Genomic DNA, 14,191 nt, shown 5'->3' on the forward strand with positions numbered 1-14,191 from the left:
CCTTTCTTTCCTTTCTTTCCCTCTCCCTCCCTTTTTTCTTTTCTTTCTTTCTTTCTTCCCTCCTTCTCTCCTCCCCTTCCCTCCCTTCCTTCCTTCCCCCTCCCTCCCTTCCTTCCTTACCCTCTTTCTCCCTTCCTCCATTCCTTCCTCCCTCCCTCCCTTCAGCGTTGCCCTCGGGCTCAGTGAGGAGCCGAGCCGGAGCTGCCCCGGCTGCGGCAGCAGTAGCAGAAGGGGATGGGAACTGCGGAGTTGAGCAGGTTTTGTGGCACAGCAGTTATGGGAAGGTGTTTTTAGTGGACTGTGGCATCACCACGATGTCACTTTGGATGCCAGCACCAGGAGGGGCATCCAAAGTGTGCTCATCTCGAGGAAAACACACTGTCTTGCACTTGCCACTTGCCAAAACAAGAGAGCTTTTACCTCTGGAAGGTGATGTACCCCACACTAACACCTGGTGCTGGCTGGGTCAGAAAGACGTTTGTGAATGTGAACATGTCCTGGACTGATGATTCAGTGACAACAGGGACACAAAGAGCTCTGAGGTTCAACAAGACCAAGTGCCAGGTCCTACACTTTGGCTCCCAACAACCCCCTGCAGTGCTACAGGCTGGGGACAGAGTGGTTGGAAATCTTTCCAGCGGAAAAGGACCTGGGGATGCTGGTTCACAGCTGGCTGAACATGAGCCAGCAGTGTGCCCAGGTGGCCAAGAAGGCCAATGGCATCCTGGCCTGTATCGGAAATAGTGTGGTCAGCAGGACCAGGGAAGTGATTCTTCCCCTGTACTGGCACTGGTGAGGCCACACCTTGAATCTTGTGTCCAGTCCTGGGCCCCTCAGTTCAAGAAAGATATTGAAGTGCTGGAGTGTGTCCAGAGAAGGGCAACGAAGCTGGTGAAGGGTCTGGAGCACAAGTCTTATGAGGAGCTAGGGTTGTTTAGTCTGGAGAAAAGGAGGCTCAGGGGAGACCTCATCACTCTTTACAACTACCTGACGGAAGGCTGTAGTCAGGTGGGGCTCAGCCTCTTCTCCCAGGCAACCAGCGATAGGACAAGAGGACATAGCCTCAAGCTGTGCCAGGGGAGATTTAGGTTGGACATTAGGTGGAATTTCTTCACAGAAAAGGTGATTAGACTTTGGAATGGACTGGACTGCCAAGGGAGGTGGTGGAGTCACCATCCCTGGAGGTGTTCAAAGAAAGACTGGAAATGGCACTAAGTGCCATGGTGGTGTTGACTCATAGGTTGGACTCGATGATCTCAGGGGTCTTTTCCAACCTAATTTATTCTGTGATTCCATGAAACTGGTTAGCACAATCACCCCTACTGCTGACAGGCCCACGGTGACCTATGGAAGCAGTGATGTGGGAGCCAGTCAGCACAGCCATATGAAAACCACTGCATTCCATGTGGGTGGCAGGATCCCACATTTTTCTCCTCTGGGGTGTGTGCGGGGGTAGTAGTCAGGGGTTTTTCTGCCTCCATCAAGACAGCACCAAAACTGGGAGAATACTTTGATTTCCCAGAAGCATGTGGTTGCCTTGTTGCATTATGTGTCATCTCTTCCAGCCACTGCTGCTTCTGAGCAATTACCAGGCTGCCAAACCCAACTCACTGTCACAGATCAACCCCCCCCAATACTGAACTTTTTGAACTGGAAACACCTCCATGACTAGGAACAAGGACTGGCTGACGATGATGACCTCTCTTGCTGTCTGAGAGGGTGGTTAGTGTTTGCTGTGTGCAGCCCCATGAGCCTCTTTTCTGCATACATCAAAAAACCAGCTGAAGCCACCCACAATGCTGGAGTACAAGGGCAAGAGCATGTTGCGAATAATCATTTTGAAGTCCTGTGTCTAAGAAGTGATTTATTTATGAAGAGAAGCTGAATGAGAAATGCAGTCCTTCAGGTGGGAGCTCTGTGAAGAGAAGAGACTGACATCCTGACCCTGGCCACTGACAGGAGTTTTACATCAGTGAAGCTCTAGAATTGATGGGCCAGGCCCTGATCTCTGCATGAGGAGCTCACTGGGACTCAGCAGTGCAACAGCGCTTGACTGTGGCTGAGGATGATACAGGAAAGACAGAACCAGCCTCTTCCCAGAGCTTTTGCATAGCAAAACACAAGAGGCAGGGGTTGCAAGTTGTAAGATGGAATTACAGTACAATAAAAGGGGGGGGGGGGAAATCACTGTGACGGTGGGTAAACACTCTTATATCAGCCCAGAGAGGTGGTGGAATATCCATCCCTAAATACAGTGAAAATTTAATTGGTCAGAGTCTGCCATGCTGTGGTCCTGAGAGAGACCCTGCAACACAAGCAGAGGTCACTCTGCAGAACCCTCCCCAGAGCTGACAGCTAATATAGACGAGAGCTCATTAAGCAAACGCCACACGGCAGATCGTCGGCAGAGGCACAACTCGAGCCTGCTGTCCGTCCCATGCCCCAGCAGGACTGTTCGGTGCGGCGGGATCCGCCTGTCCCGCGCTGTCCCTGCGCTGTCTCCCGTGGACTTTGCAGGGTCGCTCCCCTGGCCACCAGCTGCGTTCCATTTCTAAGGGGGCATCGCCACCGTGTGGGCACTTCCCGGAACTGCTGCTGCAGGAAGGGGCCTGGATTCAGGGTTTGCTAAGTTGGGATATTTCTCCTATTTTACTGCAAGGAGAAATAGAGTAAAAAGAGTTTCCCCCCGCATCTAGAAGAACACCTGCATAACGTAAATAATTTGCTTGTGCCCAAGGGGATTGTTCAGGGCCTTGTGCATGGCTGGACAACAGTCTGGTTAAAAGAAGTTGTGAACCTCATTTCTCCTGCCATCCACTTCTGCTCCTAGAGCTGCAAGGGAGAAGAACGAGCAGTGAATGTCTCCTTTGCTGGCAGCTCCTGCCATTAGAAAGAAAGACAATACACAGTACTGGCCCGAGGTGAAAAACCAGACTTGTTGACACTGACAAGGCCAAAACCTGTAGGTCTGATGTGCCTTGCTTTTGTGCTCTTCCAGTGATGTGTGCGCGTTGTGCATGTCCTTCAGTACGTCCCTGAACGTTGGCCTTTGTATGTGTGTGCTGACTGACCCTGCCTTTTGTGCACAGCTGCCCCAATGTGTCCAAGATCGATTGGATTCTCTTTGTGTGAGATGGAGAATGACTCCGCATGGGCCCTAAAGCCATGTCTGTCTCAATATTAGAAATCCAGCTGATTGCCTCCTCCAAAGGGAATAAATAATGAATTACTGATGAAAATGGTTACCTAGCATCCAAAAAAATAAGGCTAGCCAACCTGTAAAAAAAAATCCCAGGAATCTGTTAATTTTCAAGAATAGGTCTGAGTAATTGCATAAAAAATGTGAAATGCAGCTTTTTCCTGAAAATTGGGCTCACTCCTTACAGTTTACCAATACAGCTTGGATCAAGAGTGCTGTTTGCACGTACAGACGTTTTTCCACCCCCAAATACACAATCCATGAAAAGTTTGAGAGTTAAAACTCCCTTCTGCTTGTCTTTCATCATGTGTAATAAGGAGTCTGCAAGCAGATCACACGTTGCATGACTGGCTAGCTTCTTGGCACTCAGATGCATTTCTGTGTACTGGGGCTGTGCTGAATCTCATGTTTCTGGCTGCTTTTCTGCTACTGTTTTCAGTGTCAACACAACTAACTCTGAGCTAACATCCTCCTTGATTGCTGTCCCTTGAGCCATGTTGTCCATTTTGGAGGCAACTTTCAGTGAGTGTGAGGATTTTATTCCCTGCCCACCACTCCACAGCCTACCTGCCCTATCCCTGCCCCACTTCTGCTGGGTGCTCCAAACACCTGCAGTGGCCTCTCTGTGGTGCAGGTGGGAGACAGCCTTAATGAGGTGGAATAGGAGACTGCTTTCTCCAGGTGTTTTAATTTTCCTTCCTCTGAAATTTCTTGCATTTAAGATTCTCAGAGATTTACCCAGAGGGAAGTCGGGTGAAACGGACAACGCTCTGTGGCATTTCCACATGCACCAAACACGTTTCAGTACCCCACAGATTTCTCCTCCTAGCCAAAGAGATAGATCTCAGGAGCATCTGTTCTTACCCACTGCTAAACACTGCTCAGTGCTGACCCCCGGAAGGTACAACTGTTACCTCTATGAAAGCATTACTTGCAAAGGCAGTATTTGCAACCTGAAAAAACCAGCAACTTAAAGCTTAATAGGTTTTCTGAGACCTTGCAGGTGGAAAGCATGAGCCCTGGCTTGGTTGATGGGTTTTTATTCGTAAGGCAGCTTTCAGCCTTTCTATACCAGGGGCATGACCACACACTGTTGCACAGCCCGGGGTCACTGCTGGTCTGTCAGGGTGCTATCAAACCTTGTGATCCTTGGGATGAGCCCTTGAGGGGTTGAGCTCCACAATGGAATGGCGACAGGGCATATGGGGGACCACATCTCATGAGCACTGGTGGAGTGAAGGGTGGGAAACAGGCAGAGACTTGCCCTCTTTATGCATGGGTCTAACATGCCCAATTACTCCATCCTCTCCTCACCTCTGCAATGTAAAAGACTCTTGTTGAGAGTGGTCATAATTCATGGTGAACACCCTGCCTCCCCCTTACTCCCTTCACGCCCACTGCTCTCCATTTTCCTTCCAGAAAAAAATGTGTCTTTGATGAAATGAAATGGCTCAGTCAAAGAACCCCTCAAATGGTTGGAGACCCCTGCAGTTGGCCACCCATGCCCACTTCCCAGCTCTATTTCTGGCTGAGTTTGGAGTTTAAGTGGGCTGACCTTGTGCCCTGATAGCCCTGGGGGTCAGTGATGAAAGCGGATGGAGGCTTCACAGTCAGGTCTCTTGTGTGTGACTCTTTTGTTCCCGGGACAAGGGTGTGCAATGCCTGAGACAGTGCTTAATTGTTCAGGGGCACTGCTTTACCCGTCATGCCGTTCCCCAGCCCTTCTCGCTCATGTGTGGGAGGGAGGCAGCTTCCCTACTCGGGGTAGGGAGGAGGAAGCAGAGTCTGCATCTGGGTAATAAATTTTGTGGAGTTCCTGAAAGCAGAAAGAGAAAGAAAGTAAAAAAAAAAAAAAAAGACCTCCTCCCTAGCATTTTGTGATTCCTGCTGTGGAGGTGATGTTGTCACCTTGTCCTGACCAGCTCCTGTGTCCATCCATTGTACTCCATGGGATGCACCCTGTCACCAAGAACTCCCTCTGCCCTTCTGCAGGTGTTTCATGAGGAAAAAGCGAAGTGTCAGGCCTGAGGCACTGGGCTTAGTCTGAGTGGAGGCAATGGGTTCACACCAGAGAGTGCAGAGCTTTGCATTGTGGAGGTATTGTGGAGGAACAAGCCCAGGGTTGGGTATACTGAGGCTCCTGGAAAGCTTTGCTAGACCTGAGCTGGGCACCACACCAGGCACTGCTGTGAGGACATTCAGAGGAGTGGTGGGTTTTCTGTAGATATGCTTGGGCAGGGGAAGGATGCTGGACAACCTGTGGGCATGATGATAAAGAACTAAAGATTTACAAAAGCCTTGCCTGATGGAGGTAGGTCAGCAGAGCTCAGCACCTTGTACTAGTCAATGCCTCTTTTGCAGCCCCTTCAGCATCTTTCTTTTTCACAGAAAGTCCTTCCTATGCTTTACATCTTCATTACAGCTGGAGACTGGGGCAGGAGCCTCCACAGCAGGCCCTCCCCTCTGCCATTTTGGGGAGTGACTGTACAGAGGAAATGGATAAAAGGAGCCCAGGGTCAGGGTTTAATTACCCCATTGTGTGCAGAGACAAGTGATGGACAGAGACTGTCAGTGGGTCACCGATTAGCTGCCACAGAGCAGACAGAGAAGGGGGAGATGTGATGAGCCCCTGGGACAGACCAGTGTTGGGGAGAGCTGTGAGACATGGAGATGGCAGCTTGTTGCAGGAGACACTTTTTCTTTTAGTTGTTTCCCCAGCCTTTCATCCCACTCTTTGTCCCAGCTCCATCAGGAGCCCTATGGGCTCAGAAGTCTCCTCTGAGGCCCTGGCTGCTTCACTGGTTTGGGATAAGTGGGACTGGGGTAGCAGTCCCCTGGGGGAATGGAGAAGAAAGTGGGATGTCTTCTGCCAACTGTGCTGAGCTCTTGTCTCTCTGTGGAAAGGTGGTGAGGAAGGATGGAGGGAGGGAAGAAGGGAAGGAGGAACAAGTAGATGTGAGGGAAGGAAAGGGAGAAAGCTGAAGGAAATGGCTGCTGGCAGGTGAGGTGTAATACTCCCCTCTGTAGGTGTGAAGGTCTCCTGCAGAGAGATCAGCCAACTTAAGTGGAAACCAGACTGACTGCCTGTCTTCAGCCACACTGCCTCACCACTGCCTCCTTTGGACACGGCTGAATGCCTCAGGTAATAAATCTCTCTGGCATCTGCTGGCTCTGGGATGGAGAGAGACCAGGATTATTCTCTTGGCAGATTTGGTGACCTGGTTTTGTGTAGCTGAATGCAGAAGTAGCAAGTTTCAGCAAATCTTAACTCTTCTGCTCCTAACCCCTAGGTATTTCCCCCTCCTTTCCTTCTCACTGTCATATCCATCCCTGTTCATCATCCCACCACACCGCCTCTGAGCCCAGGCTCCCTTTTCCTACATTTTGACAACTCAGTCAACTCTACCCTGACCTTCCCTCAGTCCTGCCATACAATGTCACACCTAACCTTCTTCCACTAGTCTTGTTATCCTTGGTCTCATGACTCCTCTTTCTTCTCCTTTTCTCTAAAATCCCTCTACGCATTCTCTTTTGGATTGTGACCTCCAGTCTACCTCCATTCACAGTTGCCCTCCAAGGTCCTGATTCCCACGTACCCTCTCCCTACTACTTCTAACCTTTCTTCTCCCTTTCTCGCCTTAATTCTCACTCATCTTCTACCCCTCTTTTCTGTCCCCTTCACCCCGATGTCCCAGGGTTGTTTGCGTGAATCGTTTCTGGAATCATGAGATCATTGTTTTTTTCTGTCTCTGTCAGTGGGAACATCATATTAAGGAGCGTGGATAAGTGACCAGGGGCCATTGGGGTGACTCTGGCACCCCCTCTCCCCACCCTCCCTACCCCCTCTTCTTCTGTATCAAAGAAAGCTTTGTTGTCCAAAAGCAGAAAGAGAAAAGCAGATAAAAAAGCAGAACATGTGATCTCATTGGCTTTATTTAGCCATCTAGCTATCCTTCCTCTCTTTTCTTGATTCATCCAAAATTATCTGAGTAAGAATCCATAATCCTTAGGCTTCTCATCTGTGAAAGAGATGGTGGTAGATTTTTTTTCCAAGAGACTTCAACAGCTGACCTCTTGGTCTCCATGGGGTGCAAAGATGACCCTGACAGGGCTCTCTAGACAGCGTAATGCCTTTGACTGTAGTAGTGTTCACTTGGGGAGAGTGGGATCCCACCCTGTGAAGGAGAATTGAAACCAGGGAGAAGGAAAACCTTTTCCTTAAAGTTTCAGTGTTGCTTAATGGGGGTTTCCAAGAGGATCCAGCAATGCATGGCTTCATCAGGGGAAATGCTTGGTGGGGAGGTTTATGTTTGTAGCATTAGATGCACAACATTTGAATTAACAAGTTTCTGGATCTTCCAGAGACTTGGTTTTTTGACAAGAGTAAAATTCTTCATCTCAGGGTCCTTCAGTTGTCCTTTGTGATGGAGATGATCATTGTTTATCTACTAAGGCTGACTGCACACTCCTGGCAAGCACTCTGTACATAGAGCTACTGTGGGAGTGGTGGGGCACAGCTGGGATTGCAGTAAGGATCTATGTTGGGATTCATTCAGATGCTATCAAGCCAGGAGGCAGGAAGAAGGATTATTATATATTCCTTAATTGTTACACATTGGATGAGTTTGAGGCTTTACAGTGAAAGCTGCTCTGCATGCTGTTTCAGAACAGATATGTCTGACTAAGCACAAATCTTTGTTGTGGACAGAGTCATATGAATATAAAGAGTTGGTCAGTGCATCGTTTTCATGATGTTTTAACCAGCTTGGTTAAAATCCACCAGACAAGAAGTCCTTCTAATGTGGGAATATAATGGCCCTTTTATCTGTATAGTCCATTCCCCTTCGCTACAGGAGTAAAATTTCTCCGCATAACGCCTTACGTCCACAGCTTTGTATTTGCGTGTGCGGGACGTTGCTAAGGCTGAAATTTCATTATTGTTTCTAGGACCTTCCAAAACAGTTAAGGCACTGAATGGGAGAAGAGTGCAGAAAGCTTGGCAGATGGACCCGAGCAGCATATGCTGTGTTCACCTAAAGCATGACATGGACTGAAATGAACTCAGGACAAAGGGTGGTCAGAGGAGTCAAGAGGGTGAGTAGAGAAGGTGAGCAGAAAGGCAAGAGGATTTGCTTCAGGTGAAACTGAGGAATTTTATTTTTTGCAGAAGACAGTATCAGTGAAGTATATACCCAAATGCTGTAAAAGGCAGGGAGGTGGGAATGTGGCTAAGGAATTGTTTCTGTTGCAGAAAGGTCACTGTAGAAGTTGCAGTGACTTTGGTGTCATGTGATCTTATGCATATCTGTGTATGTGTGAGGTGACTCAGTGGAGCAGCATGTGCAGGGGGACTGTAGCTAGAAGGATGCCTATGGGAATGCCTGAGGTATAATTTCAATGGGGTGTGGGAAGACAATGTTCCTGGGGATTTGCCACAACTTTTCTGTGGTAGGTCATGCACAAGAAGATTTACAGCAATAGTGCAGAGAAACCATCGGAACATTACAACCCATCCAACAAAGAGTGATGGCTCCAGCTTACAAACAGCTGAATCAGTAAACGTGGAGGCAAGAAAGTGACTTTTTTGTGCCTCCCATGTATTTTTTAATAAATGCCGAGTTCCCATAAAAATCTAGAGCTGCTGAAGCTGCCACTCGACTCCTGCCAGCTCTCGGTCCCTATCATTTAATTTTCTTGAAGCAGACACCGTGACTCAATTCACAAGACATTTCCATTAGCATGTTGGGCTGATTCAACTTATATCCTGCCGTGTTGTGTCTGACTCATTTTTCCCCACGTCTAAGAAAAGCCCGGGGGAAGGCAGAGGGCCCTTCACAGAGATGCTCAAGGTCTCTATCAGATAATAAGGGAAGAAATATTTGCCATGACCAAGCTATGGCCATTTTTTGCCATTCCTTAGTCACTTGGCAGCCAATGGAGGGAAGAGGCGAGAGCAGGGTGGGGGAGAGTAAATGAGACAGAGAGATGAGAACAAAAGATCCTTTTGTAGTAATGAGAGAGAGAAAAGGGAAAGCATCACCAAATGCCCAGAAGCCATGTTTGTAACAAGAGACCTATTCTCTCAGCTACTTGGAAAACAACTTGGAGTAAAAGGCCTTGGTTGAATTAACCCTTCATGGAGGCGATTTACTGAGCATGAGGGAAAGAGGCATGGCCATGGGAGGCGTAATCTGTGTGGCGAGGTAGCAGTCTTGGCTCTTGGGCAATTTAAAACAAGGTTTGGTTGTCTGGGAAAAGGAGGTAGGGATGATGTTGGGTGGTTTGACCCTACCAAAGTTTTAAAATGTCAGATGTCCTTTCTTCATAGAAGCCTTGGTTTTGGAAAAGATCACTGTAGGGGGTTTTGCAGCATATGAAATGATTACTCTTTCCCATTGACGTTTTTCTTAGGGATGCTGGCAGCTAGGACTGTGGAGTAAGAAAAACACCACCCAAAAAATAAATGGTTTACTGCAGAATAATCTTGTCCCATCATGGCCTCTGTGAATTCAGTTTCTATTGCTGGCCTTCAAAACGTCTGTTCTCACACATTTCATCTCTCTTGTTCATGTCTTAGTCCTCCCTTTGGCTGAGAACAATTTTACTGAAGTTAGGGTTTCTCTATACAAATGAATTGAAGATAAGCCAAATCCTCCATTTCCAAAGAAACAACCATCTTTATTTAATAGTGAACTCTCTCCCTTCACCTCCTCCCTGTTCCTTATAAGGAGATTTCCTCTTTTATTGAGTGGATCTTCAGATGAAAGGAGACTTTTGTGATGATGGTACCAGAAAAAGTTCTACCCAAGGAAACAGGATCTGCACCTATATGAAGATGGTGGATATAGGCATAGGCTGTGGTGGTTTGAATACGAGCTTGCTTCTGGGTGCTCTACAAAACAGAAGAAGCAAGACAGACAGATCTGAAAGAAAAGCTTTTTCTACTTATAACAGTACAGAAGGGACAACACCCTACCTCTGGAGCCTCCTAACACAGTGCCAGGCAAAGGGGTGCAAAGAGCAGTCTGGAAATGGAAAGGCAGTTCTCCTCTCTGCTTCATTGTCTGACAAGGTCAAGAGCAGTGTCCACTCATCATGGGTCACCCATCCCCCTTGGCCTGATGGTGCAGATGGGGAGGATGCGGTGGCTGCCTGTGGAGCCCGCAGTCAGGTGGGCTCTGAGCGGATGTGAGATGCACACAGCTTTACAACTGTGCTTTCGTAAATAAGCGATCACATGGGACTCGTGTGTGTCTGTTAGAGCAGCGGTTTGAAAACAACCAGGAAAATCATGTGGCAACAGAAATCTGCAGGCTCCCAGCCCTCCCCCACCATCTGACCTTCTCCCTCCCTTTCCTTTCTATCTCTCCCTCTGTCTTACTGAGATGGTAACCACAAAGGCTGGAGCTGAATTTTGCTCCTGCTAACCTCATCCAGGGCTTTTGGGTGTTTGTGTTGGCACTTGGTCTTAGAGTCCAACCTATCTGTGCTACTTAGACCACCTGCGCTGTGTAATGTCCCCTGCAGTCCTGCCAGGGAAATGTTCAAATTCAGTCTCCTAGAGGGATTGGAGGACATTTACCCAGAGGGGATACTAAATATGATTAAACTCATTGCTCAATGGGATTTTCACAATTGCAGGTGTGAGTCTGGCAAAAATTGACTTTTTCTTGGCACTATGGTTTTAATACCTGATTGGCACTTACTGGAGTTACTGTAAGGTCAGAAGAGAGAGTTCTGGAGTTTGAAATGAGGTTTGAAAACTAAAAAACTTGAAGTTCTCCACTGCTACCTCCTACAACTCATTCACAGTAGCACAGCAAGGCAGGAGTCTCAGAGCATTGAGACCTCAGCTGAGCTACAAGCAGGTGGTGTTCTGTGTAGAGCAAGTGCTACTACACTGTCAATTAATGCACATCTTTGAGCCTTGTCTCCATTCACAGCCTCCTAGGTCCTGGGTGCATATGGCTACCAACGTTGTTGAGTGCAAAGAGCTCATAGAGTCAGGAAGAAATGGAGAGATTTATTGGACTGTGCTAGGTAAGGCTCAACCTGTCCCACTGTCCTAGCACTTGGGTGGTGCTGTTGATTACACCTTCTTATACCATACAATTCTCTAGCTATCATTTCCTCCAAGCTGGCTTTTCCTGACCTCCTCTCCTCTCCGAACCTCTCCTCTCCTCTCCTCTCCAAACCTCTCCTCTCCTCTCCAAACCTCTCCAAACCTCTCCGAACCTCTCCTCCCACAAAACCATAGGGAGCAAGGTGATGGGCATGTTCTATGTAGGCTAGATTTGACTGGGTTTGCCTTAGACTGTGTTGAATTTGGATCTGAAAATGGGCCTGGTTTGGACTGAGTTAATATTTACAGCAGATGGGAGTGGGCTGATGGAAAGAATTTGCCTAGATACAGTGCTGCTAAAATGGTGTGAGTGAGTTTACTGTGGCTGGTTTAAAAGCCTTGTTTTGCTTATATCAGAACCTATCACTCCACTTGGGAAGCAGTTTACTGGGCAGCTTTCTATGGATAGGAAGAAGATTATTCAGCAAGTGCTGAAATGGAATTCTCAAAAAGTGACAAAAATCCTCAGTGTCCAGCTGCTCCAGGGTATCTCCTTCTCCCACAACCTGTGAGTGATTCATGCCAGAACATCTGAGTCTTCTCCCCAGTCTAATGCACCAGGCCAAATCTGTTCATCACTCAGCATCTTAGCCTTAAAAAGGAAAATCCTCCCAGTCAGGAATCATAGAATCATAGAACGGTTGGTTTGGAAGGGACCCTAAAAATCCTCTATTTCCAACCTCTCCGCCATGGACAGGGATGCCACCCCAGTAGACAAGGTTGCTCAAAACCCCACATAACCTGACCTTGAACAGTTCCAGAGGTGGACAAGGATGGCTATCAGTGTTTGAAGTGAGAAATAGAACCTGTAAACCTCTCACAGGACTTGCATTTTGACTAGGTTTTCTTGATAGGACAAAATTTCATGCATTCTAATATGGTGTGTATAACACATTGCCCCAGTGTTACTTATCAAGGGGATATAATAAATACTTCACTTGGACACAGGATTAAGCCCCAAATAAAGGAAAATTAAGACTGTTTCTAAATAAACAACATCTCAAGATAAAAGACTTTACCTGGAGGATCTGGCAAATCAGTCTAGGTGACAGTGCTGCCAAATCCCTTCCCTCCCCACTTGTTCTGGCTCTGCTTTAAAAAAAAATACAAAGCAGAAAGAAATGTGTAGTGACGGATTGGAGATGTTGTGGTCCCGGGGAGAAGCAGAGCCCCATCTCTTTGCACAGTTAGCAGAGAGTGGAGCAGGAGAGTGGAGGGTAGCACAGTGCTGTACAGCTGCAGGGCTGCTCACAACAGGGCAGAGCTCCCAGAGAATGTGCTCTTTGTTCCCTGCCTTTAAAGGGTAAGAGAAACACTTATGCATGGCAAATTAGCCCAAAAATGTATTTCTCTAAAACACCCGATTGTCTGGCCAGCTCTGCAGCTGCAGGGAAGTTCCAGCGAGAGAAGGGGGAGGTGGCGGGAAGGAGGAGGGAGGCAGGGAAGGAGGATATTGATGGCCGGGGTGGGGGGGCAAGGCAAGATGATTGTGCGAACGAAGGAGAAATTCTCATGCCTTGATTCAAACAGAGCTGACCAGTGAGCCAGGGAACCCCTGACAGAGGGGCCACGTTGGTAGCCAGGGGACCACGGATACAGTGTTGTCCTCTGGGGGATAGGGAGAGGAGGGGACATGAGGCAGCTGTGCTGTGGACAGCGTGGGAGCAGGCACTGGTGCAGCCGGCGGTGCCGGGAGTCCTGCTGCCCGCCAGGTTCAGCTGTGCCATCTGGGCTGGGATGCTCAGTGAGCAGTGCCATGCTCCTCTAGTCACCGTGTTGCACATCCCGGCAGGCTATGACTCCTTCCCTGCTCCTGAGCAAAATGCACAACGTTGAACTGTCTCAGAGGTACAGGGCCTGTGCTGTTCCCAAGAGGTGACACTTAGATTTAAAATATCCCAAATGTACCTCTTGATTAGGAAATTGATCTGGGCTTGTTAAGAATTTCCAGCTTAATGCTGATATCCATTTAAAACTCCCAGACCATCTTTGGCAAGTGGTTCCTTGAATTTCCCTGGAGTTTGGGAGGCAAAACCTAGTGGCAAAATTCTTGACAACTGCTCAGACTGTGAAGTTCATAGTGAGTGCCACAGTCCTGTCCCTACCCCAAGGGATGCCCCTGAAAGCAGTCAGGTCCACCATGAGCACAGCTGAGACCTCAGTGTCCAAGGAGTGTCTCTCACGTGGTCTGGGATGAGACATCCTCTTCGTGTACATAATAAGAATTTATTTTCTTTTCTATTACCTACTCATATGGAAGGAGAGGTGCTCCCTGCTGCAAACTGCAGTGCTTTGCAGGCACAGCCTTGAGACAACCTGACTCATCCTCATCACTGCCCACTGAATGCTTTTAAGGACATCTGCAGTGTGATCCTGGTGCTGCCTGCAGGGAGAGCAGCTCAGGCTAGACTTTGCCTTTGAGGATACTCAGGGGTGCACTTGCCTGCTATAAATCCAGGTCCCAGTGCTCTGTCCTTTCTGTCACGTCATGACCTACTCTGGGCCGACACTAACTTCTCCTTCAAAGCCACAAGTGCCACCTGCTGTGAGGGCTGATGAGATTGAGAGATAGCCTTAGGTTGGGCAAAGCTTAGACTGCCCATGAGACAAAAGAGAGCCATGAGAGTCTCAGAGGGGATTTGGCTTCAATACATTCCTGTGATTGTCCAGCACAGGTGAAGGGTTGATGTTGTTACCAGTTCAAGTTGGCACAGGCAAACTATACTCTGTTTCCAGTTTGCTGTTGTACTCATGAGACCAAATTTTTTCAAGGAAAACCCTGTAACTCTCTGGGTTTTTAATGTAGAAGTCCTATGAAGTCCCCTTTCACTGGACTAGAGGAAGAGAAGGACAAGTGGACCTGAATGTTT

The 14,191-nt window shown here is 48.1% G+C and overlaps 1 long non-coding RNA gene across 1 annotated transcript; it reads left to right on the plus strand.

Annotated features, from left to right (window-relative positions):
- The first annotated feature begins 142 nt into the window (after positions 1 to 142).
- On the plus strand, positions 143 to 8,420 carry LOC113965838. Its single transcript, XR_003533659.1, has 3 exons — positions 143 to 257; positions 6,227 to 6,341; positions 8,147 to 8,420. It is a non-coding gene; the product is annotated as an uncharacterized LOC113965838 (long non-coding RNA).
- The last annotated feature ends 5,771 nt before the right edge of the window (positions 8,421 to 14,191 follow it).

Source organism: Neopelma chrysocephalum, unplaced genomic scaffold (assembly GCF_003984885.1).
Source record: "Neopelma chrysocephalum unplaced genomic scaffold, ASM398488v2 Primary Assembly neopelma1_59, whole genome shotgun sequence".
Classification (NCBI taxonomy): domain Eukaryota; kingdom Metazoa; phylum Chordata; class Aves; order Passeriformes; family Pipridae; genus Neopelma; species Neopelma chrysocephalum.